This window comes from Crinia signifera, chromosome 6 (genome assembly GCF_055691185.1).
Source record: "Crinia signifera chromosome 6, ASM5569118v1, whole genome shotgun sequence".
In the NCBI taxonomy this organism is placed as follows: Eukaryota; Metazoa; Chordata; class Amphibia; order Anura; family Myobatrachidae; genus Crinia; species Crinia signifera.
In genome coordinates, this window is record NC_139222.1 from 60,348,791 (window position 1) to 60,369,607 (window position 20,817).

Sequence of the window (20,817 nt, forward strand, 5' to 3'; positions counted from 1 at the left end):
CAACACATGATTTTTTTCAGTAAGCCAATACAGTTAGGAAACTTTTTTATTAGCTTACCTGGTGATAGAAGTAGAAGAGGGCAAAAAAGTGCCTGTATCTCACCTACAGACATACCACATTGGATAGGCCCAATCTCGTCTGATCTTGGAAGCTAAGCAGTGTTGGGCCTGGTTAGTATTTGGGTGGGAGACCACATGGGAACACCAGGTGCTGTAGGTTTTTTCACATTACAGGCAAATTGTTTTTATTCTCTAGCTATTTAAATTGGAAACTTTTTCTTTTTATTGCCAGTACAGACATTTGGAAGAGGTCAAACAAACACAATAACCATCACCTAAATACTTACCACACTGTTTAGGCCCAATTCCAACTGCTTTTGGCAGCTAAACAGTGTTGAGCCTGTTTAGTAGTTTAATTTAAGACCCCCTGCTAATATCATGTCCTGTAGGTCTTTTTACATTACCAACACATGATTTTTTTTCAGTAAGCCAATACAGTTAGGAAACTTTTTTATTAGCTTACCTGGTGATAGAAGTAGAAGAGGGCAAAAAAGTGCCTATATTTCACCTACAGCCATACCACATTGGATAAGCCCAATCTCGTCTGTTCTTGGAAGCTAAGCAGTGTTGGGCCTGGTTAGTACTTGGGTGGGAGACCACATGGGAACACCAGGTGCTGTAGGTTTTTTCACATTACAGGCAAATTGTTTTTATTCTCTAGCTATTTATATTGGAAACTTTTTCTTTTTATTGCCAGCACAGACATTTGGAAGAGGTCAAACAGACACAATAGCCATCACCTAAAGACTTACCACACTGTTTAGGCTCAATTCCAACTGCTTTTGGCAGCTAAACAGTGTTGAGCCTCTTTTGTAGTTTAATTTAAGACCCCCTGCTAATATCATGTCCTGTAGGTCTTTTTACATTACCAACACATGATTTTTTTCAGTAAGCCAATACAGTTAGGAAACTTTTGTATTAGCTTACCTGGTGATAGAAGTAGAAGAGGGCAAAAAAGTGCCTTTAACTCACCTACAGCCATACCACATTGGATAGGCCCAATCTCGTCTGATCTTGGAAGCTAAGCAGTGTTGGGCCTGGTTAGTACTTGGGTGGGAGACCACATGGGAACACCAGGTGCTGTAGGTTTTTTCACATTACTGGCAAATTGTTTTTATTCTCTAGCTATTTAAATAGGAAACTTTTTCTTTTTATTGCCAGCACAGACATTTGGAAGAGGTCAAACAGACACAATAGCCATCACCTAAAGACTTACCACACTGTTTAGGCCCAATTCCAACTGCTTTTGGCAGCTAAACAGTGTTGAGCCTCTTTAGTAGTTTAATTTAAGACCCCCTGCTAATATCATGTCCTGTAGGTCTTTTTACATTACCAACACATGATTTTTTTCAGTAAGCCAATACAGTTAGGAAACTTTTGTATTAGCTTACCTGGTGATAGAAGTAGAAGCGGGCAAAAAAGTGCATTTAACTCACCTACAGCCATACCACATTGGATAGGCCCAATCTCGTCTGATCTTGGAAGCTAAGCAGTGTTGGGCCTGGTTAGTACTTGGGTGGGAGACCACATGGGAACACCAGGTGCTGTAGGTTTTTTCACATTACTGGCATATTGTTTTTATTCTCTAGCTATTTAAATTGGAAACTTTTTCTTTTTATTGCCAGTACAGACATTTGGAAGAGGTCAAACAGACACAATAGCCATCACCTAAAGACTTACCACACTGTTTAGGCCCAATTCCAACTGCTTTTGGCAGCTAAACAGTGTTGATCCTCTTTAGTAGTTTAATTTAAGACCCCCTGCTAATATCATGTACTGTAGGTCTTTTTACATTACCAACACATGATTTTTTTCAGTAAGCCAATACAGTTAGGAAACTTTTGTATTAGCTTACCTGGTGATAGAAGTAGAAGAGGGCAAAAAAGTGCCTGTATCTCACCTACAGCCATACCACATTGGATAGGCCCAATCTCGTCTGAGCTTGGAAGCTAAGCAGTGTTGGGCCTGGTTAGTACTTGGGTGGGAGACCACATGGGAACACCAGGTGCTGTAGGTTTTTTCACATTACAGGGAAATTGTTTTTATTCTCTAGCTATTTAAATTGGAAACTTTTTCTTTTTATTGCCAGTACAGACATTTGGAAGAGGTCAAACAGACACAATAGCCATCACCTAAAGACTTACCACACTGTTTAGGCCCAATTCCAACTGCTTTTGGCAGCTAAACAGTGTTGAGCCTCTTTAGTAGTTTAATTTAAGACCCCCTGCTAATATCATGTCCTGTAGGTCTTTTTACATTACCAACACATGATTTTTTTCACTAAGCCAATACAGTTAGGAAACTTTTTTATTAGCTTACCTGGTGATAGAAGTAGAAGAGGGCAAAAAAGTGCCTGTATCTCACCTACAGCCATACCACATTGGATAGGCCCAATCTCGTCTGATCTTGGAAGCTAAGCAGTGTTGGGCCTGGTTAGTACTTGGGTGGGAGACCACATGGGAACACCAGGTGCTGTAGGTTTTTTCACATTACAGGCAAATTGTTTTTATTCTCTAGCTATTTAAATTGGAAACTTTTTCTTTTTATTGCCAGTACAGACATTTGGAAGAGGTCAAACAGACACAATAGCCATCACCTAAAGACTTACCACACTGTTTAGGCCCAATTCCAACTGCTTTTGGCAGCTAAACAGTGTTGAGCCTCTTTAGTAGTTTAATTTAAGACCCCCTGCTAATATCATGTACTGTAGGTCTTTTTACATTACCAACACATGATTTTTTTCAGTAAGCCAATACAGTTAGGAAACTTTTGTATTAGCTTACCTGGTGATAGAAGTAGAAGAGGGCAAAAAAGTGCCTGTATCTCACCTACAGCCATACCACATTGGATAGGCCCAATCTCGTCTGATCTTGGAAGCTAAGCAGTGTTGGGCCTGGTTAGTACTTGGGTGGGAGACCACATGGGAACACCAGGTGCTGTAGGTTTTTTCACATTACAGGCAAATTGTTTTTATTCTCTAGCTATTTAAATTGGAAACTTTTTCTTTTTATTGCCAGTACAGACATTTGGAAGAGGTCAAACAGACACAATAGCCATCACCTAAAGACTTACCACACTGTTTTGGCCCAATTCCAACTGCTTTTGGCAGCTAAACAGTGTTGAGCCTCTTTAGTAGTTTAATTTAAGACCACCTGCTAATATCATGTCCTGTAGGTCTTTTTACATTACCAACACATGATTTTTTTCAGTAAGCCAATACAGTTAGGAAACTTTTGTATTAGCTTACCTGGTGATAGAAGTAGAAGCGGGCAAAAAAGTGCATTTAACTCACCTACAGCCATACCACATTGGATAGGCCCAATCTCGTCTGATCTTGGAAGCTAAGCAGTGTTGGGCCTGGTTAGTACTTGGGTGGGAGACCACATGGGAACACCAGGTGCTGTAGGTTTTTTCACATTACTGGCAAATTGTTTTTATTCTCTAGCTATTTAAATTGGAAACTTTTTCTTTTTATTGCCAGTACAGACATTTGGAAGAGGTCAAACAGACACAATAGCCATCACCTAAAGACTTACCACACTGTTTAGGCCCAATTCCAACTGCTTTTGGCAGCTAAACAGTGTTGATCCTCTTTAGTAGTTTAATTTAAGACCCCCTGCTAATATCATGTACTGTAGGTCTTTTTACATTACCAACACATGATTTTTTTCAGTAAGCCAATACAGTTAGGAAACTTTTGTATTAGCTTACCTGGTGATAGAAGTAGAAGAGGGCAAAAAAGTGCCTGTATCTCACCTACAGCCATACCACATTGGATAGGCCCAATCTCGTCTGATCTTGGAAGCTAAGCAGTGTTGGGCCTGGTTAGTACTTGGGTGGGAGACCACATGGGAACACCAGGTGCTGTAGGTTTTTTCACATTACAGGCAAATTGTTTTTATTCTCTAGCTATTTAAATTGGAAACTTTTTCTTTTTATTGCCAGTACAGACATTTGGAAGAGGTCAAACAGACACAATAGCCATCACCTAAAGACTTACCACACTGTTTAGGCCCAATTCCAACTGCTTTTGGCAGCTAAACAGTGTTGAGCCTCTTTAGTAGTTTAATTTAAGACCCCCTGCTAATATCATGTCCTGTAGGTCTTTTTACATTACCAACACATGATTTTTTTCAGTAAGCCAATACAGTTAGGAAACTTTTTTATTAGCTTACCTGGTGATAGAAGTAGAAGAGGGCAAAAAAGTGCCTGTATCTCACCTACAGCCATACCACATTGGATAGGCCCAATCTCGTCTGATCTTGGAAGCTAAGCAGTGTTGGGCCTGGTTAGTACTTGGGTGGGAGACCACATGGGAACACCAGGTGCTGTAGGTTTTTTCACATTACAGGCAAATTGTTTTTATTCTCTAGCTATTTAAATTGGAAACTTTTTCTTTTTATTGCCAGCACAGACATTTGGAAGAGGTCAAACAGACACAATAGCCATCACCTAAAGACTTACCACACTGTTTAGGCCCAACTCCAACTGCTTTTGGCAGCTAAACAGTGTTGAGCCTCTTTAGTAGTTTAATTTAAGACCCCCTGCTAATATCATGTCCTGTAGGTCTTTTTACATTATCAACACATGATTTTTTTCAGTAAGCCAATACAGTTAGGAAACTTTTTTACTAGCTTACCTGGTGATAGAAGTAGAAGAGGGCAAAAAAGTGCCTGTATCTCACCTACAGCCATACCACATTGGATAGGCCCAATCTTGTCTGATCTTGGAAGCTAAGCAGTGTTGGGCCTGGTTAGTACTTGGGTGGGAGACCACATGGGAACACCAGGTGCTGTAGGTTTTTTCACATTACAGGCAAATTGTTTTTATTCTCTAGCTATTTAAATTGGAAACTTTTTCTTTTTATTGCCAGTACAGACATTTGGAAGAGGTCAAACAGACACAATAGCCATCACCTAAAGACTTACCACACTGTTTTGGCCCAATTCCAACTGCTTTTGGCAGCTAAACAGTGTTGAGCCTCTTTAGTAGTTTAATTTAAGACCCCCTGCTAATATCATGTCCTGTAGGTCTTTTTACATTACCAACACATGATTTTTTTCAGTAAGCCAATACAGTTAGGAAACTTTTTCATTAGCTTACCTGGTGATAGAAGTAGAAGAGGACAAAAAAGTGCCTGTATCTCACCTACAGCCATACCACATTGGATAGGCCCAATCTCGTCTGATCTTGGAAACTAAGCAGTGTTGGGCCTGGTTAGTACTTGGGTGGGAGACCACATGGGAACACCAGGTGCTGTAGGTTTTTTCACATTACAGGCAAATTGTTTTTATTCTCTAGCTATTTAAATTGGAAACTTTTTCTTTTTATTGCCAGTACAGACATTTGGAAGAGGTCAAACAGACACAATAGCCATCACCTAAAGACTTACCACACTGTTTAGGCCCAATTCCAACTGCTTTTGGCAGCTAAACAGTGTTGAGCCTCTTTAGTAGTTTAATTTAAGACCCCCTGCTAATATCATGTCCTGTAGGTCTTTTTACATTACCAACACATGATTTTTTTCAGTAAGCCAATACAGTTAGGAAACTTTTGTATTAGCTTACCTGGTGATAAAAGTAGAAGAGGGCAAAAAGTGAATTTAACTCACCTACAACCATACCACATTGGATAGGCCCAATCTCGTCTAATCTTGGAAGCTAAGCAGTGTTGAACCTGGTTAGTACTTGGGTGGGAGACCACATGGGACCACCAGGTGCTGTAGGTTTTTTCACATTACTGGCAAATTGTTTTTATTCTCTAGCTATTTATATTGGAAACTTTTTCTTTTTATTGCCAGCACAGACATTTGGAAGAGGTCAAACAGACACAATAGCCATCACCTAAAGACTTACCACACTGTTTAGGCTCAATTCCAACTGCTTTTGGCAGCTAAACAGTGTTGAGCCCCTTTAGTAGTTTAATTTAAGACCCCCTGCTAATATCATGTCCTGTAGGTCTTTTTACATTACCAACACATGATTTTTTTCAGTAAGCCAATACAGTTAGGAAACTTTTTTATTAGCTTACCAGGTGATAGAAGTAGAAGAGGGCAAAAAAGTGCCTTTATTTCACCTACAGCCATACCACATTGGATAGGCCCAATCTCGTCTGTTCTTGGAAGCTAAGCAGTGTTGGGCCTGGTTAGTACTTGGGTAAGAGACCACATGGGAACACCAGGTGCTGTAGGTTTTTTCACATTACAGGCAAATTGTTTTTATTCTCTAGCTATTTATATTGGAAACTTTTTCTTTTTATTGCCAGCACAGACATTTGGAAGAGGTCAAACAGACACAATAGCCATCACCTAAAGACTTACCACACTGTTTAGGCTCAATTCCAACTGCTTTTGGCAGCTAAACAGTGTTGAGCCTCTTTTGTAGTTTAATTTAAGACCCCCTGCTAATATCATGTCCTGTAGGTCTTTTTACATTACCAACACATGACTTTTTTCAGTAAGCCAATACAGTTAGGAAACTTTTGTATTAGCTTACCTGGTGATAGAAGTAGAAGAGGGCAAAAAAGTGCCTTTAACTCACCTACAGCAATACCACATTGGATAGGCCCAATCTCGTCTGATCTTGGAAGCTAAGCAGTGTTGGGCCTGGTTAGTACTTGGGTGGGAGACCACATGGGAACACCAGGTGCTGTAGGTTTTTTCACATTACTGGCAAATTGTTTTTATTCTCTAGCTATTTAAATTTGAAACTTTTTCTTTTTATTGCCAGCACAGACATTTGGAAGAGGTCAAAGAGACACAATAGCCATCACCTAAAGACTTACCACACTGTTTAGGCCCAATTCCAACTGCTTTTGGCAGCTAAACAGTGTTGAGCCTGTTTAGTAGTTTAATTTAAGACCCCCTGCTAATATCATGTCCTGTAGGTCTTTTTACATTACCAACACATGATTTTTTTTCAGTAAGCCAATACAGTTAGGAAACTTTTTTATTAGCTTACCTGGTAAAAGAAGTAGAAGAGGGCAAAAAAGTGCCTGTATTTCACCTACAGCCATACCACATTGGATAGGCCCAATCTCGTCTGATCTTGGAAGCTAAGCAGTGTTGGGCCTGGTTAGTACTTGGGTGGGAGACCACATGGGAACACCAGGTGCTGTAGGTTTTTTCACATTACAGGCAAATTGTTTTTATTCTCTAGCTATTTAAATTGGAAACTTTTTCTTTTTATTGCCAGTACAGACATTTGGAAGAGGTCAAACAGACACAATAGCCATCACATAAAGACTTACCACACTGTTTAGGCCCAATTCCAACTGCTTTTGGCAGCTAAACAGTGTTGAGCCCCTTTAGTAGTTTAATTTAAGACCCCCTGCTAATATCATGTCCTGTAGGTCTTTTTACATTACCAACACATGATTTTTTTCAGTAAGCCAATACAGTTAGGAAACTTTTTTATTAGCTTACCAGGTGATAGAAGTAGAAGAGGGCAAAAAAGTGCCTGTATTTCACCTACAGCCATACCACATTGGATAGGCCCAATCTCGTCTGTTCTTGGAAGCTAAGCAGTGTTGGGCCTGGTTAGTACTTGGGTAAGAGACCACATGGGAACACCAGGTGCTGTAGGTTTTTTCACATTACAGGCAAATTGTTTTTATTCTCTAGCTATTTATATTGGAAACTTTTTCTTTTTATTGCCAGCACAGACATTTGGAAGAGGTCAAACAGACACAATAGCCATCACATAAAGACTTACCACACTGTTTAGGCCCAATTCCAACTGCTTTTGGCAGCTAAACAGTGTTGAGCCCCTTTAGTAGTTTAATTTAAGACCCCCTGCTAATATCATGTCCTGTAGGTCTTTTTACATTACCAACACATGATTTTTTTCAGTAAGCCAATACAGTTAGGAAACTTTTTTATTAGCTTACCAGGTGATAGAAGTAGAAGAGGGCAAAAAAGTGCCTGTTTTTCACCTACAGCCATACCACATTGGATAGGCCCAATCTCGTCTGTTCTTGGAAGCTAAGCAGTGTTGGGCCTGGTTAGTACTTGGGTAAGAGACCACATGGGAACACCAGGTGCTGTAGGTTTTTTCACATTACAGGCAAATTGTTTTTATTCTCTAGCTATTTATATTGGAAACTTTTTCTTTTTATTGCCAGCACAGACATTTGGAAGAGGTCAAACAGACACAATAGCCATCACCTAAAGACTTACCACACTGTTTAGGCTCAATTCCAACTGCTTTTGGCAGCTAAACAGTGTTGAGCCTCTTTTGTAGTTTAATTTAAGACCCCCTGCTAATATCATGTCCTGTAGGTCTTTTTACATTACCAACACATGACTTTTTTCAGTAAGCCAATACAGTTAGGAAACTTTTGTATTAGCTTACCTGGTGATAGAAGTAGAAGAGGGCAAAAAAGTGCCTTTAACTCACCTACAGCAATACCACATTGGATAGGCCCAATCTCGTCTGATCTTGGAAGCTAAGCAGTGTTGGGCCTGGTTAGTACTTGGGTGGGAGACCACATGGGAACACCAGGTGCTGTAGGTTTTTTCACATTACTGGCAAATTGTTTTTATTCTCTAGCTATTTAAATTTGAAACTTTTTCTTTTTATTGCCAGCACAGACATTTGGAAGAGGTCAAACAGACACAATAGCCATCACCTAAAGACTTACCACACTGTTTAGGCCCAATTCCAACTGCTTTTGGCAGCTAAACAGTGTTGAGCCTGTTTAGTAGTTTAATTTAAGACCCCCTGCTAATATCATGTCCTGTAGGTCTTTTTACATTACCAACACATGATTTTTTTTCAGTAAGCCAATACAGTTAGGAAACTTTTTTATTAGCTTACCTGGTAAAAGAAGTAGAAGAGGGCAAAAAAGTGCCTGTATTTCACCTACAGCCATACCACATTGGATAGGCCCAATCTCGTCTGATCTTGGAAGCTAAGCAGTGTTGGGCCTGGCTAGTACTTGGGTGGGAGACCACATGGGAACACCAGGTGCTGTAGGTTTTTTCACATTACAGGCAAATTGTTTTTATTCTCTAGCTATTTAAATTGGAAACTTTTTCTTTTTATTGCCAGTACAGACATTTGGAAGAGGTCAAACAGACACAATAGCCATCACATAAAGACTTACCACACTGTTTAGGCCCAATTCCAACTGCTTTTGGCAGCTAAACAGTGTTGAGCCCCTTTAGTAGTTTAATTTAAGACCCCCTGCTAATATCATGTCCTGTAGGTCTTTTTACATTACCAACACATGATTTTTTTCAGTAAGCCAATACAGTTAGGAAACTTTTTTATTAGCTTACCAGGTGATAGAAGTAGAAGAGGGCAAAAAAGTGCCTGTATTTCACCTACAGCCGTACCACATTGGATAGGCCCAATCTCGTCTGTTCTTGGAAGCTAAGCAGTGTTGGGCCTGGTTAGTACTTGGGTAAGAGACCACATGGGAACACCAGGTGCTGTAGGTTTTTTCACATTACAGGCAAATTGTTTTTATTCTCTAGCTATTTATATTGGAAACTTTTTCTTTTTATTGCCAGCACAGACATTTGGAAGAGGTCAAACAGACACAATAGCCATCACCTAAAGACTTACCACACTGTTTAGGCTCAATTCCAACTGCTTTTGGCAGCTAAACAGTGTTGAGCCTCTTTAGTAGTTTAATTTAAGACTCCCTGCTAATATCATGTCCTGTAGGTCTTTTTACATTACCAACACATGATTTTTTTCAGTAAGCCAATACAGTTAGGAAACTTTTTTATTAGCTTACCTGGTGATAGAAGTAGAAGAGGGCAAAAAAGTGCCTGTATCTCACCTACAGCAATACCACATTGGATAGGCCCAATCTCGTCTGATCTTGGAAGCTAAGCAGTGTTGGGCCTGGTTAGTACTTGGGTGGGAGACCACATGGGAACACCAGGTGCTGTAGATTTTTTCACATTACAGGCAAATTGTTTTTATTCTCTAGCTATTTAAATTGGAAACTTTTTCTTTTTATTGCCAGTACAGACATTTGGAAGAGGTCAAACAGACACAATAGCCATCACCTAAAGACTTACCACACTGTTTAGGCCCAATTCCAACTGCTTTTGGCAGCTAAACAGTGTTGAGCCTGTTTAGTAGTTTAATTTAAGACCCCCTGCTAATATCATGTCCTGTAGGTCTTTTTACATTACCAACACATGATTTTTTTCAGTAAGCCAATACAGTTAGGAAACTTTTGTATTAGCTTACCTGGTGATAGAAGTAGAAGAGGGCAAAAAAGTGCCTTTAACTCACCTACAGCCATACCACATTGGATAGGCCCAATCTCGTCTGATCTTGGAAGCTAAGCAGTGTTGGGCCTGGTTAGTACTTGGGTGGGAGACCACATGGGGACACCAGGTGCTGTATGTTTTTTCACATTACTGGCAAATTGTTTTTATTCTCTAGCTATTTAAATAGGAAACTTTTTCTTTTTATTGCCAGCACAGACATTTGGAAGAGGTCAAACAGACACAATAGCCATCACCTAAAGACTTACCACACTGTTTAGGCCCAATTCCAACTGCTTTTGGCAGCTAAACAGTGTTGAGCCTCTTTAGTAGTTTAATTTAAGACCCCCTGCTAATATCATGTCCTGTAGGTCTTTTTACATTACCAACACATGATTTTTTTCAGTAAGCCAATACAGTTTGGAAACTTTTGTATTAGCTTACCTGGTGATAGAAGTAGAAGCGGCCAAAAAAGTGCCTTTAACTCACCTACAGCCATACCACATTGGATAGGCCCAATCTCGTCTGATCTTGGAAGCTAAGCAGTGTTGGGCCTGGTTAGTACTTGGGTGGGAGACCACATGGGAACACCAGGTGCTGTAGGTTTTTTCACATTACTGGCAAATTGTTTTTATTCTCTAGCTATTTAAATAGGAAACTTTTTCTTTTTATTGCCAGCACAGACATTTGGAAGAGGTCAAACAGACACAATAGCCATCACCTAAAGACTTACCACACTGTTTAGGCCCAATTCCAACTGCTTTTGGCAGCTAAACAGTGTTGAGCTTCTTTAGTAGTTTAATTTAAGACCCCCTGCTAATATCATGTCCTGTAGGTCTTTTTACATTACCAACACATGATTTTTTTCAGTAAGCCAATACAGTTAGGAAACTTTTTTATTAGCTTACCTGGTAAAAGAAGTAGAAGAGGGCAAAAAAGTGCCTGTATTTCACCTACAGCCATACCACATTGGATAGGCCCAATCTCGTCTGATCTTGGAAGCTAAGCAGTGTTGGGCCTGGTTAGTACTTAGGTGGGAGACCACATGGGAACACCAGGTGCTGTAGGTTTTTTCACATTACAGGCAAATTGTTTTTATTCTCTAGCTATTTAAATTGGAAACTTTTTCTTTTTATTGCCAGTACAGACATTTGGAAGAGGTCAAACAGACACAATAGCCATCACATAAAGACTTACCACACTGTTTAGGCCCAATTCCAACTGCTTTTGGCAGCTAAACAGTGTTGAGCCCCTTTAGTAGTTTAATTTAAGACCCCCTGCTAATATCATGTCCTGTAGGTCTTTTTACATTACCAACACATGATTTTTTTCAGTAAGCCAATACAGTTAGGAAACTTTTTTATTAGCTTACCAGGTGATAGAAGTAGAAGAGGGCAAAAAAGTGCCTTTATTTCACCTACAGCCATACCACATTGGATAGGCCCAATCTCGTCTGTTCTTGGAAGCTAAGCAGTGTTGGGCCTGGTTAGTACTTGGGTAAGAGACCACATGGGAACACCAGGTGCTGTAGGTTTTTTCACATTACAGGCAAATTGTTTTTATTCTCTAGCTATTTATATTGGAAACTTTTTCTTTTTATTGCCAGCACAGACATTTGGAAGAGGTCAAACAGACACAATAGCCATCACCTAAAGACTTACCACACTGTTTAGGCTCAATTCCAACTGCTTTTGGCAGCTAAACAGTGTTGAGCCTCTTTTGTAGTTTAATTTAAGACCCCCTGCTAATATCATGTCCTGTAGGTCTTTTTACATTACCAACACATGACTTTTTTCAGTAAGCCAATACAGTTAGGAAACTTTTGTATTAGCTTACCTGGTGATAGAAGTAGAAGAGGGCAAAAAAGTGCCTTTAACTCACCTACAGCAATACCACATTGGATAGGCCCAATCTCATCTGATCTTGGAAGCTAAGCAGTGTTGGGCCTGGTTAGTACTTGGGTGGGAGACCACATGGGAACACCAGGTGCTGTAGGTTTTTTCACATTACTGGCAAATTGTTTTTATTCTCTAGCTATTTAAATAGGAAACTTTTTCTTTTTATTGCCAGCACAGACATTTGGAAGAGGTCAAACAGACACAATAGCCATCACCTAAAGACTTACCACACTGTTTAGGCCCAATTCCAACTGCTTTTGGCAGCTAAACAGTGTTGAGCTTCTTTAGTAGTTTAATTTAAGACCCCCTGCTAATATCATGTCCTGTAGGTCTTTTTACATTACCAACACATGATTTTTTTCAGTAAGCCAATACAGTTAGGAAACTTTTTTATTAGCTTACCTGGTAAAAGAAGTAGAAGAGGGCAAAAAAGTGCCTGTATTTCACCTACAGCCATACCACATTGGATAGGCCCAATCTCGTCTGATCTTGGAAGCTAAGCAGTGTTGGGCCTGGTTAGTACTTAGGTGGGAGACCACATGGGAACACCAGGTGCTGTAGGTTTTTTCACATTACAGGCAAATTGTTTTTATTCTCTAGCTATTTAAATTGGAAACTTTTTCTTTTTATTGCCAGTACAGACATTTGGAAGAGGTCAAACAGACACAATAGCCATCACATAAAGACTTACCACACTGTTTAGGCCCAATTCCAACTGCTTTTGGCAGCTAAACAGTGTTGAGCCCCTTTAGTAGTTTAATTTAAGACCCCCTGCTAATATCATGTCCTGTAGGTCTTTTTACATTACCAACACATGATTTTTTTCAGTAAGCCAATACAGTTAGGAAACTTTTTTATTAGCTTACCAGGTGATAGAAGTAGAAGAGGGCAAAAAAGTGCCTTTATTTCACCTACAGCCATACCACATTGGATAGGCCCAATCTCGTCTGTTCTTGGAAGCTAAGCAGTGTTGGGCCTGGTTAGTACTTGGGTAAGAGACCACATGGGAACACCAGGTGCTGTAGGTTTTTTCACATTACAGGCAAATTGTTTTTATTCTCTAGCTATTTATATTGGAAACTTTTTCTTTTTATTGCCAGCACAGACATTTGGAAGAGGTCAAACAGACACAATAGCCATCACCTAAAGACTTACCACACTGTTTAGGCTCAATTCCAACTGCTTTTGGCAGCTAAACAGTGTTGAGCCTCTTTTGTAGTTTAATTTAAGACCCCCTGCTAATATCATGTCCTGTAGGTCTTTTTACATTACCAACACATGACTTTTTTCAGTAAGCCAATACAGTTAGGAAACTTTTGTATTAGCTTACCTGGTGATAGAAGTAGAAGAGGGCAAAAAAGTGCCTTTAACTCACCTACAGCAATACCACATTGGATAGGCCCAATCTCGTCTGATCTTGGAAGCTAAGCAGTGTTGGGCCTGGTTAGTACTTGGGTGGGAGACCACATGGGAACACCAGGTGCTGTAGGTTTTTTCACATTACTGGCAAATTGTTTTTATTCTCTAGCTATTTAAATTTGAAACTTTTTCTTTTTATTGCCAGCACAGACATTTGGAAGAGGTCAAACAGACACAATAGCCATCACCTAAAGACTTACCACACTGTTTAGGCCCAATTCCAACTGCTTTTGGCAGCTAAACAGTGTTGAGCCTGTTTAGTAGTTTAATTTAAGACCCCCTGCTAATATCATGTCCTGTAGGTCTTTTTACATTACCAACACATGATTTTTTTTCAGTAAGCCAATACAGTTAGGAAACTTTTTTATTAGCTTACCTGGTAAAAGAAGTAGAAGAGGGCAAAAAAGTGCCTGTATTTCACCTACAGCCATACCACATTGGATAGGCCCAATCTCGTCTGATCTTGGAAGCTAAGCAGTGTTGGGCCTGGTTAGTACTTGGGTGGGAGACCACATGGGAACACCAGGTGCTGTAGGTTTTTTCACATTACAGGCAAATTGTTTTTATTCTCTAGCTATTTAAATTGGAAACTTTTTCTTTTTATTGCCAGTACAGACATTTGGAAGAGGTCAAACAGACACAATAGCCATCACATAAAGACTTACCACACTGTTTAGGCCCAATTCCAACTGCTTTTGGCAGCTAAACAGTGTTGAGCCCCTTTAGTAGTTTAATTTAAGACCCCCTGCTAATATCATGTCCTGTAGGTCTTTTTACATTACCAACACATGATTTTTTTCAGTAAGCCAATACAGTTAGGAAACTTTTTTATTAGCTTACCAGGTGATAGAAGTAGAAGAGGGCAAAAAAGTGCCTGTATTTCACCTACAGCCATACCACATTGGATAGGCCCAATCTCGTCTGTTCTTGGAAGCTAAGCAGTGTTGGGCCTGGTTAGTACTTGGGTAAGAGACCACATGGGAACACCAGGTGCTGTAGGTTTTTTCACATTACAGGCAAATTGTTTTTATTCTCTAGCTATTTATATTGGAAACTTTTTCTTTTTATTGCCAGCACAGACATTTGGAAGAGGTCAAACAGACACAATAGCCATCACATAAAGACTTACCACACTGTTTAGGCCCAATTCCAACTGCTTTTGGCAGCTAAACAGTGTTGAGCCCCTTTAGTAGTTTAATTTAAGACCCCCTGCTAATATCATGTCCTGTAGGTCTTTTTACATTACCAACACATGATTTTTTTCAGTAAGCCAATACAGTTAGGAAACTTTTTTATTAGCTTACCAGGTGATAGAAGTAGAAGAGGGCAAAAAAGTGCCTGTATTTCACCTACAGCCATACCACATTGGATAGGCCCAATCTCGTCTGTTCTTGAAAGCTAAGCAGTGTTGGGCCTGGTTAGTACTTGGGTAAGAGACCACATGGGAACACCAGGTGCTGTAGGTTTTTTCACATTACAGGCAAATTGTTTTTATTCTCTAGCTATTTATATTGGAAACTTTTTCTTTTTATTGCCAGCACAGACATTTGGAAGAGGTCAAACAGACACAATAGCCATCACCTAAAGACTTACCACACTGTTTAGGCTCAATTCCAACTGCTTTTGGCAGCTAAACAGTGTTGAGCCTCTTTTGTAGTTTAATTTAAGACCCCCTGCTAATATCATGTCCTGTAGGTCTTTTTACATTACCAACACATGACTTTTTTCAGTAAGCCAATACAGTTAGGAAACTTTTGTATTAGCTTACCTGGTGATAGAAGTAGAAGAGGGCAAAAAAGTGCCTTTAACTCACCTACAGCAATACCACATTGGATAGGCCCAATCTCGTCTGATCTTGGAAGCTAAGCAGTGTTGGGCCTGGTTAGTACTTGGGTGGGAGACCACATGGGAACACCAGGTGCTGTAGGTTTTTTCACATTACTGGCAAATTGTTTTTATTCTCTAGCTATTTAAATTTGAAACTTTTTCTTTTTATTGCCAGCACAGACATTTGGAAGAGGTCAAACAGACACAATAGCCATCACCTAAAGACTTACCACACTGTTTAGGCCCAATTCCAACTGCTTTTGGCAGCTAAACAGTGTTGAGCCTGTTTAGTAGTTTAATTTAAGACCCCCTGCTAATATCATGTCCTGTAGGTCTTTTTACATTACCAACACATGATTTTTTTTCAGTAAGCCAATACAGTTAGGAAACTTTTTTATTAGCTTACCTGGTAAAAGAAGTAGAAGAGGGCAAAAAAGTGCCTGTATTTCACCTACAGCCATACCACATTGGATAGGCCCAATCTCGTCTGATCTTGGAAGCTAAGCAGTGTTGGGCCTGGCTAGTACTTGGGTGGGAGACCACATGGGAACACCAGGTGCTGTAGGTTTTTTCACATTACAGGCAAATTGTTTTTATTCTCTAGCTATTTAAATTGGAAACTTTTTCTTTTTATTGCCAGTACAGACATTTGGAAGAGGTCAAACAGACACAATAGCCATCACATAAAGACTTACCACACTGTTTAGGCCCAATTCCAACTGCTTTTGGCAGCTAAACAGTGTTGAGCCCCTTTAGTAGTTTAATTTAAGACCCCCTGCTAATATCATGTCCTGTAGGTCTTTTTACATTACCAACACATGATTTTTTTCAGTAAGCCAATACAGTTAGGAAACTTTTTTATTAGCTTACCAGGTGATAGAAGTAGAAGAGGGCAAAAAAGTGCCTGTATTTCACCTACAGCCGTACCACATTGGATAGGCCCAATCTCGTCTGTTCTTGGAAGCTAAGCAGTGTTGGGCCTGGTTAGTACTTGGGTAAGAGACCACATGGGAACACCAGGTGCTGTAGGTTTTTTCACATTACAGGCAAATTGTTTTTATTCTCTAGCTATTTATATTGGAAACTTTTTCTTTTTATTGCCAGCACAGACATTTGGAAGAGGTCAAACAGACACAATAGCCATCACCTAAAGACTTACCACACTGTTTAGGCTCAATTCCAACTGCTTTTGGCAGCTAAACAGTGTTGAGCCTCTTTTGTAGTTTAATTTAAGACCCCCTGCTAATATCATGTCCTGTAGGTCTTTTTACATTACCAACACATGACTTTTTTCAGTAAGCCAATACAGTTAGGAAACTTTTGTATTAGCTTACCTGGTGATAGAAGTAGAAGAGGGCAAAAAAGTGCCTTTAACTCACCTACAGCAATACCACATTGGATAGGCCCAATCTCGTCTGATCTTGGAAGCTAAGCAGTGTTGGGCCTGGTTAGTACTTGGGTGGGAGACCACATGGGAACACCAGGTGCTGTAGGTTTTTTCACATTACTGGCAAATTGTTTTTATTCTCTAGCTATTTAAATTTGAAACTTTTTCTTTTTATTGCCAGCACAGACATTTGGAAGAGGTCAAACAGACACAATAGCCATCACCTAAAGACTTACCTCACTGTTTAGGCCCAATTCCAACTGCTTTTGGCAGCTAAACAGTGTTGAGCCTCTTTAGTAGTTTAATTTAAGACCCCCTGCTAATATCATGTCCTGTAGGTCTTTTTACATTACCAACACATGATTTTTTTCAGTAAGCCAATACAGTTAGGAAACTTTTTTATTAGCTTACCTGGTGATAGAAGTAGAAGAGGGCAAAAAAGTGCCTGTATCTCAACTACAGCCATACCACATTGGATAGGCCCAATCTCGTCTGAACTTGGAAGCTAAGCAGTTTTGGGCCTGGTTAGTACTTGGGTGGGAGACCGCATGGGAACACCAGGTGCTGTAGGTTTTTTCACATTACAGGCAAATTGTTTTTATTCTCTAGCTATTTAAATTGGAAACTTTTTATTTTTATTGCCAGTACAGACATTTGGAAGAGGTCAAACAGACACAATAGCCATCACCTAAAGACTTACCACACTGTTTAGGCCCAATTCCAACTGCTTTTGGCAGCTAAACAGTGTTGGGCCTCTTTAGTAGTTTAATATAAGACTCCCTGCTAATATCATGTCCTGTAGGTCTTTTTACATTACCAACACATGATTTTTTTCAGTAAGCCAATACAGTTAGGAAACTTTTTTATTAGCTTACCTGGTGATAGAAGTAGAAGAGGGCAAAAAAGTGCCAGTATCTCACCTACAGCAATACCACATTGGATAGGCCCAATCTCGTCTGATCTTGGAAGCTAAGCAGTGTTGGGCCTGGTTAGTACTTGGGTGGGAGACCACATGGGAACACCAGGTGCTGTAGATTTTTTCACATTACAGGCAAATTGTTTTTATTCTCTAGCTATTTAAATTGGAAACTTTTTCTTTTTATTGCCAGTACAGACATTTGGAAGAGGTCAAACAGACACAATAGCCATCACCTAAAGACTTACCACACTGTTTAGGCCCAATTCCAACTGCTTTTGGCAGCTAAACAGTGTTGAGCCTGTTTAGTAGTTTAATTTAAGACCCCCTGCTAATATCATGTCCTGTAGGTCTTTTTACATTACCAACACATGATTTTTTTCAGTAAGCCAATACAGTTAGGAAACTTTTGTATTAGCTTACCTGGTGATAGAAGTAGAAGAGGGCAAAAAAGTGCCTTTAACTCACCTACAGCCATACCACATTGGATAGGCCCAATCTCGTCTGATCTTGGAAGCTAAGCAGTGTTGGGCCTGGTTAGTACTTGGGTGGGAGACCACATGGGGACACCAGGTGCTGTAGGTTTTTTCACATTACTGGCAAATTGTTTTTATTCTCTAGCTATTTAAATAGGAAACTTTTTCTTTTTATTGCCAGCACAGACATTTGGAAGAGGTCAAACAGACACAATAGCCATCACCTAAAGACTTACCACACTGTTTAGGCCCAATTCCAACTGCTTTTGGCAGCTAAACAGTGTTGAGCCTCTTTAGTAGTTTAATTTAAGACCCCCTGCTAATATCATGTCCTGTAGGTCTTTTTACATTACCAACACATGATTTTTTTCAGTAAGCCAATACAGTTAGGAAACTTTTGTATTAGCTTACCTGGTGATAGAAGTAGAAGCGGCCAAAAAAGTGCCTTTAACTCACCTACAGCCATACCACATTGGATAGGCCCAATCTCGTCTGATCTTGGAAGCTAAGCAGTGTTGGGCCTGGTTAGTACTTGGGTGGGAGACCACATGGGAACACCAGGTGCTGTAGGTTTTTTCACATTACTGGCAAATTGTTTTTATTCTCTAGCTATTTAAATTGGAAACTTTTTCTTTTTATTGCCAGTACAGACATTTGGAAGAGGTCAAACAGACACAATAGCCATCACCTAAAGACTTACCACACTGTTTAGGCCCAATTCCAACTGCTTTTGGCAGCTAAACAGTGTTGAGCCTCTTTAGTAGTTTAATTTAAGACCCCCTGCTAATATCATGTCCTGTAGGTCTTTTTACATTACCAACACATGATTTTTTTCAGTAAGCCAATACAGTTAGGAAACTTTTTTATTAGCTTACCTGGTGATAGAAGTAGAAGAGGGCAAAAAAGTGCCTGTATCTCACCTACAGCCATACCACATTGGATAGGCCCAATCTCGTCTGATCTTGGAAGCTAAGCAGTGTTGGGCCTGGTTAGTACTTGGGTGGGAGACCACATGGGAACACCAGGTGCTGTAGGTTTTTTCACATTACAGGCAAATTGTTTTTATTCTCTAGCTATTTAAATTGGAAACTTTTTCTTTTTATTGCCAGTACAGACATTTGGAAGAGGTCAAACAGACACAATAGCCATCACCTAAAGACTTACCACACTGTTTAGGCCCAATTCCAACTGCTTTTGGCAGCTAAACAGTGTTGATCCTCTTTAGTAGTTTAATTTAAGACCCCCTGCTAATATCATGTCCTGTAGGTCGTTTTACATTACCAACACATGATTTTTTTCAGTAAGCCAATACAGTTAGGAAACTTTTTTATTAGCTTACCTGGTGATAGAAGTAGAAGAGGGCAAAAAAGTGCCTGTATCTCACCTAGAGCCATACCACATTGGATAGGCCCAATCTCGTCTGATCTTGGAAGCTAAGCAGTGTTGGGCCTGGTTAGTACTTGGGTGGGAGACCACATGGGAACACCAGGTGCTGTAGGTTTTTTCACATTACAGGCAAATTGTTTTTATTCTCTAGCTATTTAAATTGGAAACTTTTTCTTTTTATTGCCAGCACAGACATTTGGAAGAGGTCAAACAGACACAATAGCCATCACCTAAAGACTCACCACACTGTTTAGGCCCAACTCCAACTGCTTTTGGCAGCTAAACAGAGTTGAGCCTCTTTAGTAGTTTAATTTAAGACCCCCTGCTAATATCATGTCCTGTAGGTCTTTTTACATTATCAACACATGATTTTTTTCAGTAAGCCAATACAGTTAGGAAACTTTTTTATTAGCTTACCTGGTGATAGAAGTAGAAGAGGGCAAAAAAGTGCCTGTATCTCACCTACAGCCATACCACATTGGATAGGCCCAATCTCGTCTGATCTTGGAAGCTAAGCAGTGTTGGGCCTGGTTAGTACTTGGGTGGGAGACCACATGGGAACACCAGGTGCTGTAGGTTTTTTCACATTACAGGCAAATTGTTTTTATTCTCTAGCTATTTAAATTGGAAACTTTTTCTTTTTATTGCCAGTACAGACATTTGGAAGAGGTCAAACAGACACAATAGCCATCACCTAAAGACTTACCACACTGTTTTGGCCCAATTCCAACTGCTTTTGGCAGCTAAACAGTGTTGAGCCTCTTTAGTAGTTTAATTTAAGACCCCCTGCTAATATCATGTCATGTAGGTCTTTTTACATTACCAACACATGATTTTTTTCAGTAAGCCAATACAGTTAGGAAACTTTTTTATTAGCTTACCTGGTGATAGAAGTAGAAGAGGGCAAAAAAGTGCCTTTAACTCACCTACAGCCATACCACATTGGATAGGCCCAATCTCGTCTGATCTTGGAAGCTAAGCAGTGTTGGGCCTGGTTAGTACTTGGGTGGGAGACCACATGGGGACACCAGGTGCTGTAGGTTTTTTCACATTACTGGCAAATTGTTTTTATTCTCTAGCTATTTAAATAGGAAACTTTTTCTTTTTATTGCCAGCACAGACATTTGGAAGAGGTCAAACAGACACAATAGCCATCACCTAAAGACTTACCACACTGTTTAGGCCCAATTCCAACTGCTTTTGGCAGCTAAACAGTGTTG

At 39.8% G+C, this 20,817-nt stretch overlaps 35 non-coding genes and 10 pseudogenes across 35 annotated transcripts; all 45 read left to right on the top strand.

The window, feature by feature from the left end:
• The first annotated feature begins 101 nt into the window (after window positions 1-101).
• LOC146017501 (5S ribosomal RNA) lies at window positions 102-220 on the top strand. The gene has a single exon (XR_014450370.1). It is a non-coding gene; the product is annotated as a 5S ribosomal RNA (ribosomal RNA).
• A 346-nt stretch (window positions 221-566) lies between these two features.
• Window positions 567-685, top strand: LOC146014987 (5S ribosomal RNA). The gene has a single exon (XR_014447924.1). It is a non-coding gene; the product is annotated as a 5S ribosomal RNA (ribosomal RNA).
• Window positions 686-1,030: 345 nt separating this feature from the next.
• On the top strand, window positions 1,031-1,149 carry LOC146013505 (5S ribosomal RNA). Its single transcript, XR_014446480.1, has one exon. It is a non-coding gene; the product is annotated as a 5S ribosomal RNA (ribosomal RNA).
• Window positions 1,150-1,494: 345 nt separating this feature from the next.
• On the top strand, window positions 1,495-1,613 carry LOC146013506 (5S ribosomal RNA). The gene has a single exon (XR_014446481.1). It is a non-coding gene; the product is annotated as a 5S ribosomal RNA (ribosomal RNA).
• Window positions 1,614-1,958: 345 nt separating this feature from the next.
• On the top strand, window positions 1,959-2,077 carry LOC146014381 (5S ribosomal RNA). Its single transcript, XR_014447335.1, has one exon. It is a non-coding gene; the product is annotated as a 5S ribosomal RNA (ribosomal RNA).
• Window positions 2,078-2,422: 345 nt separating this feature from the next.
• On the top strand, window positions 2,423-2,541 carry LOC146013507 (5S ribosomal RNA). Its single transcript, XR_014446482.1, has one exon. It is a non-coding gene; the product is annotated as a 5S ribosomal RNA (ribosomal RNA).
• A 345-nt stretch (window positions 2,542-2,886) lies between these two features.
• LOC146013508 (5S ribosomal RNA) lies at window positions 2,887-3,005 on the top strand. The gene has a single exon (XR_014446483.1). It is a non-coding gene; the product is annotated as a 5S ribosomal RNA (ribosomal RNA).
• A 345-nt stretch (window positions 3,006-3,350) lies between these two features.
• On the top strand, window positions 3,351-3,469 carry LOC146013510 (5S ribosomal RNA). Its single transcript, XR_014446486.1, has one exon. It is a non-coding gene; the product is annotated as a 5S ribosomal RNA (ribosomal RNA).
• Window positions 3,470-3,814: 345 nt separating this feature from the next.
• LOC146013511 (5S ribosomal RNA) lies at window positions 3,815-3,933 on the top strand. Its single transcript, XR_014446487.1, has one exon. It is a non-coding gene; the product is annotated as a 5S ribosomal RNA (ribosomal RNA).
• Window positions 3,934-4,278: 345 nt separating this feature from the next.
• Window positions 4,279-4,397, top strand: LOC146013512 (5S ribosomal RNA). The gene has a single exon (XR_014446488.1). It is a non-coding gene; the product is annotated as a 5S ribosomal RNA (ribosomal RNA).
• Window positions 4,398-4,742: 345 nt separating this feature from the next.
• LOC146015915 (5S ribosomal RNA) lies at window positions 4,743-4,861 on the top strand. Its single transcript, XR_014448822.1, has one exon. It is a non-coding gene; the product is annotated as a 5S ribosomal RNA (ribosomal RNA).
• A 345-nt stretch (window positions 4,862-5,206) lies between these two features.
• On the top strand, window positions 5,207-5,325 carry LOC146017354 (5S ribosomal RNA). The gene has a single exon (XR_014450229.1). It is a non-coding gene; the product is annotated as a 5S ribosomal RNA (ribosomal RNA).
• A 344-nt stretch (window positions 5,326-5,669) lies between these two features.
• Window positions 5,670-5,788, top strand: LOC146011536 (5S ribosomal RNA; annotated as a pseudogene).
• Window positions 5,789-6,133: 345 nt separating this feature from the next.
• Window positions 6,134-6,252, top strand: LOC146011180 (5S ribosomal RNA; annotated as a pseudogene).
• A 345-nt stretch (window positions 6,253-6,597) lies between these two features.
• LOC146014738 (5S ribosomal RNA) lies at window positions 6,598-6,716 on the top strand. Its single transcript, XR_014447682.1, has one exon. It is a non-coding gene; the product is annotated as a 5S ribosomal RNA (ribosomal RNA).
• A 346-nt stretch (window positions 6,717-7,062) lies between these two features.
• Window positions 7,063-7,181, top strand: LOC146013513 (5S ribosomal RNA). Its single transcript, XR_014446489.1, has one exon. It is a non-coding gene; the product is annotated as a 5S ribosomal RNA (ribosomal RNA).
• Window positions 7,182-7,526: 345 nt separating this feature from the next.
• Window positions 7,527-7,645, top strand: LOC146011181 (5S ribosomal RNA; annotated as a pseudogene).
• Window positions 7,646-7,990: 345 nt separating this feature from the next.
• LOC146011182 (5S ribosomal RNA) lies at window positions 7,991-8,109 on the top strand (annotated as a pseudogene).
• Window positions 8,110-8,454: 345 nt separating this feature from the next.
• Window positions 8,455-8,573, top strand: LOC146014739 (5S ribosomal RNA). Its single transcript, XR_014447683.1, has one exon. It is a non-coding gene; the product is annotated as a 5S ribosomal RNA (ribosomal RNA).
• Window positions 8,574-8,919: 346 nt separating this feature from the next.
• On the top strand, window positions 8,920-9,038 carry LOC146014070 (5S ribosomal RNA). The gene has a single exon (XR_014447028.1). It is a non-coding gene; the product is annotated as a 5S ribosomal RNA (ribosomal RNA).
• A 345-nt stretch (window positions 9,039-9,383) lies between these two features.
• LOC146011383 (5S ribosomal RNA) lies at window positions 9,384-9,502 on the top strand (annotated as a pseudogene).
• A 345-nt stretch (window positions 9,503-9,847) lies between these two features.
• Window positions 9,848-9,966, top strand: LOC146016642 (5S ribosomal RNA). The gene has a single exon (XR_014449525.1). It is a non-coding gene; the product is annotated as a 5S ribosomal RNA (ribosomal RNA).
• A 345-nt stretch (window positions 9,967-10,311) lies between these two features.
• LOC146017510 (5S ribosomal RNA) lies at window positions 10,312-10,430 on the top strand. Its single transcript, XR_014450379.1, has one exon. It is a non-coding gene; the product is annotated as a 5S ribosomal RNA (ribosomal RNA).
• Window positions 10,431-10,775: 345 nt separating this feature from the next.
• LOC146013514 (5S ribosomal RNA) lies at window positions 10,776-10,894 on the top strand. Its single transcript, XR_014446490.1, has one exon. It is a non-coding gene; the product is annotated as a 5S ribosomal RNA (ribosomal RNA).
• Window positions 10,895-11,239: 345 nt separating this feature from the next.
• On the top strand, window positions 11,240-11,358 carry LOC146014171 (5S ribosomal RNA). Its single transcript, XR_014447124.1, has one exon. It is a non-coding gene; the product is annotated as a 5S ribosomal RNA (ribosomal RNA).
• Window positions 11,359-11,703: 345 nt separating this feature from the next.
• On the top strand, window positions 11,704-11,822 carry LOC146011183 (5S ribosomal RNA; annotated as a pseudogene).
• A 345-nt stretch (window positions 11,823-12,167) lies between these two features.
• LOC146014114 (5S ribosomal RNA) lies at window positions 12,168-12,286 on the top strand. The gene has a single exon (XR_014447069.1). It is a non-coding gene; the product is annotated as a 5S ribosomal RNA (ribosomal RNA).
• Window positions 12,287-12,631: 345 nt separating this feature from the next.
• On the top strand, window positions 12,632-12,750 carry LOC146014172 (5S ribosomal RNA). The gene has a single exon (XR_014447125.1). It is a non-coding gene; the product is annotated as a 5S ribosomal RNA (ribosomal RNA).
• Window positions 12,751-13,095: 345 nt separating this feature from the next.
• On the top strand, window positions 13,096-13,214 carry LOC146011184 (5S ribosomal RNA; annotated as a pseudogene).
• Window positions 13,215-13,559: 345 nt separating this feature from the next.
• Window positions 13,560-13,678, top strand: LOC146014740 (5S ribosomal RNA). Its single transcript, XR_014447684.1, has one exon. It is a non-coding gene; the product is annotated as a 5S ribosomal RNA (ribosomal RNA).
• Window positions 13,679-14,024: 346 nt separating this feature from the next.
• Window positions 14,025-14,143, top strand: LOC146013516 (5S ribosomal RNA). Its single transcript, XR_014446491.1, has one exon. It is a non-coding gene; the product is annotated as a 5S ribosomal RNA (ribosomal RNA).
• Window positions 14,144-14,488: 345 nt separating this feature from the next.
• Window positions 14,489-14,607, top strand: LOC146011186 (5S ribosomal RNA; annotated as a pseudogene).
• A 345-nt stretch (window positions 14,608-14,952) lies between these two features.
• LOC146011385 (5S ribosomal RNA) lies at window positions 14,953-15,071 on the top strand (annotated as a pseudogene).
• A 345-nt stretch (window positions 15,072-15,416) lies between these two features.
• LOC146014741 (5S ribosomal RNA) lies at window positions 15,417-15,535 on the top strand. Its single transcript, XR_014447685.1, has one exon. It is a non-coding gene; the product is annotated as a 5S ribosomal RNA (ribosomal RNA).
• A 346-nt stretch (window positions 15,536-15,881) lies between these two features.
• Window positions 15,882-16,000, top strand: LOC146014071 (5S ribosomal RNA). Its single transcript, XR_014447029.1, has one exon. It is a non-coding gene; the product is annotated as a 5S ribosomal RNA (ribosomal RNA).
• Window positions 16,001-16,345: 345 nt separating this feature from the next.
• On the top strand, window positions 16,346-16,464 carry LOC146011384 (5S ribosomal RNA; annotated as a pseudogene).
• Window positions 16,465-16,809: 345 nt separating this feature from the next.
• LOC146014742 (5S ribosomal RNA) lies at window positions 16,810-16,928 on the top strand. The gene has a single exon (XR_014447686.1). It is a non-coding gene; the product is annotated as a 5S ribosomal RNA (ribosomal RNA).
• A 345-nt stretch (window positions 16,929-17,273) lies between these two features.
• Window positions 17,274-17,392, top strand: LOC146017191 (5S ribosomal RNA). Its single transcript, XR_014450063.1, has one exon. It is a non-coding gene; the product is annotated as a 5S ribosomal RNA (ribosomal RNA).
• A 345-nt stretch (window positions 17,393-17,737) lies between these two features.
• Window positions 17,738-17,856, top strand: LOC146016643 (5S ribosomal RNA). The gene has a single exon (XR_014449526.1). It is a non-coding gene; the product is annotated as a 5S ribosomal RNA (ribosomal RNA).
• Window positions 17,857-18,201: 345 nt separating this feature from the next.
• Window positions 18,202-18,320, top strand: LOC146016262 (5S ribosomal RNA). The gene has a single exon (XR_014449158.1). It is a non-coding gene; the product is annotated as a 5S ribosomal RNA (ribosomal RNA).
• A 345-nt stretch (window positions 18,321-18,665) lies between these two features.
• On the top strand, window positions 18,666-18,784 carry LOC146013517 (5S ribosomal RNA). Its single transcript, XR_014446492.1, has one exon. It is a non-coding gene; the product is annotated as a 5S ribosomal RNA (ribosomal RNA).
• Window positions 18,785-19,129: 345 nt separating this feature from the next.
• On the top strand, window positions 19,130-19,248 carry LOC146013518 (5S ribosomal RNA). The gene has a single exon (XR_014446493.1). It is a non-coding gene; the product is annotated as a 5S ribosomal RNA (ribosomal RNA).
• A 345-nt stretch (window positions 19,249-19,593) lies between these two features.
• LOC146015534 (5S ribosomal RNA) lies at window positions 19,594-19,712 on the top strand. Its single transcript, XR_014448453.1, has one exon. It is a non-coding gene; the product is annotated as a 5S ribosomal RNA (ribosomal RNA).
• Window positions 19,713-20,057: 345 nt separating this feature from the next.
• Window positions 20,058-20,176, top strand: LOC146013519 (5S ribosomal RNA). The gene has a single exon (XR_014446494.1). It is a non-coding gene; the product is annotated as a 5S ribosomal RNA (ribosomal RNA).
• Window positions 20,177-20,521: 345 nt separating this feature from the next.
• Window positions 20,522-20,640, top strand: LOC146016263 (5S ribosomal RNA). Its single transcript, XR_014449159.1, has one exon. It is a non-coding gene; the product is annotated as a 5S ribosomal RNA (ribosomal RNA).
• Window positions 20,641-20,817: the final 177 nt, after the last annotated feature.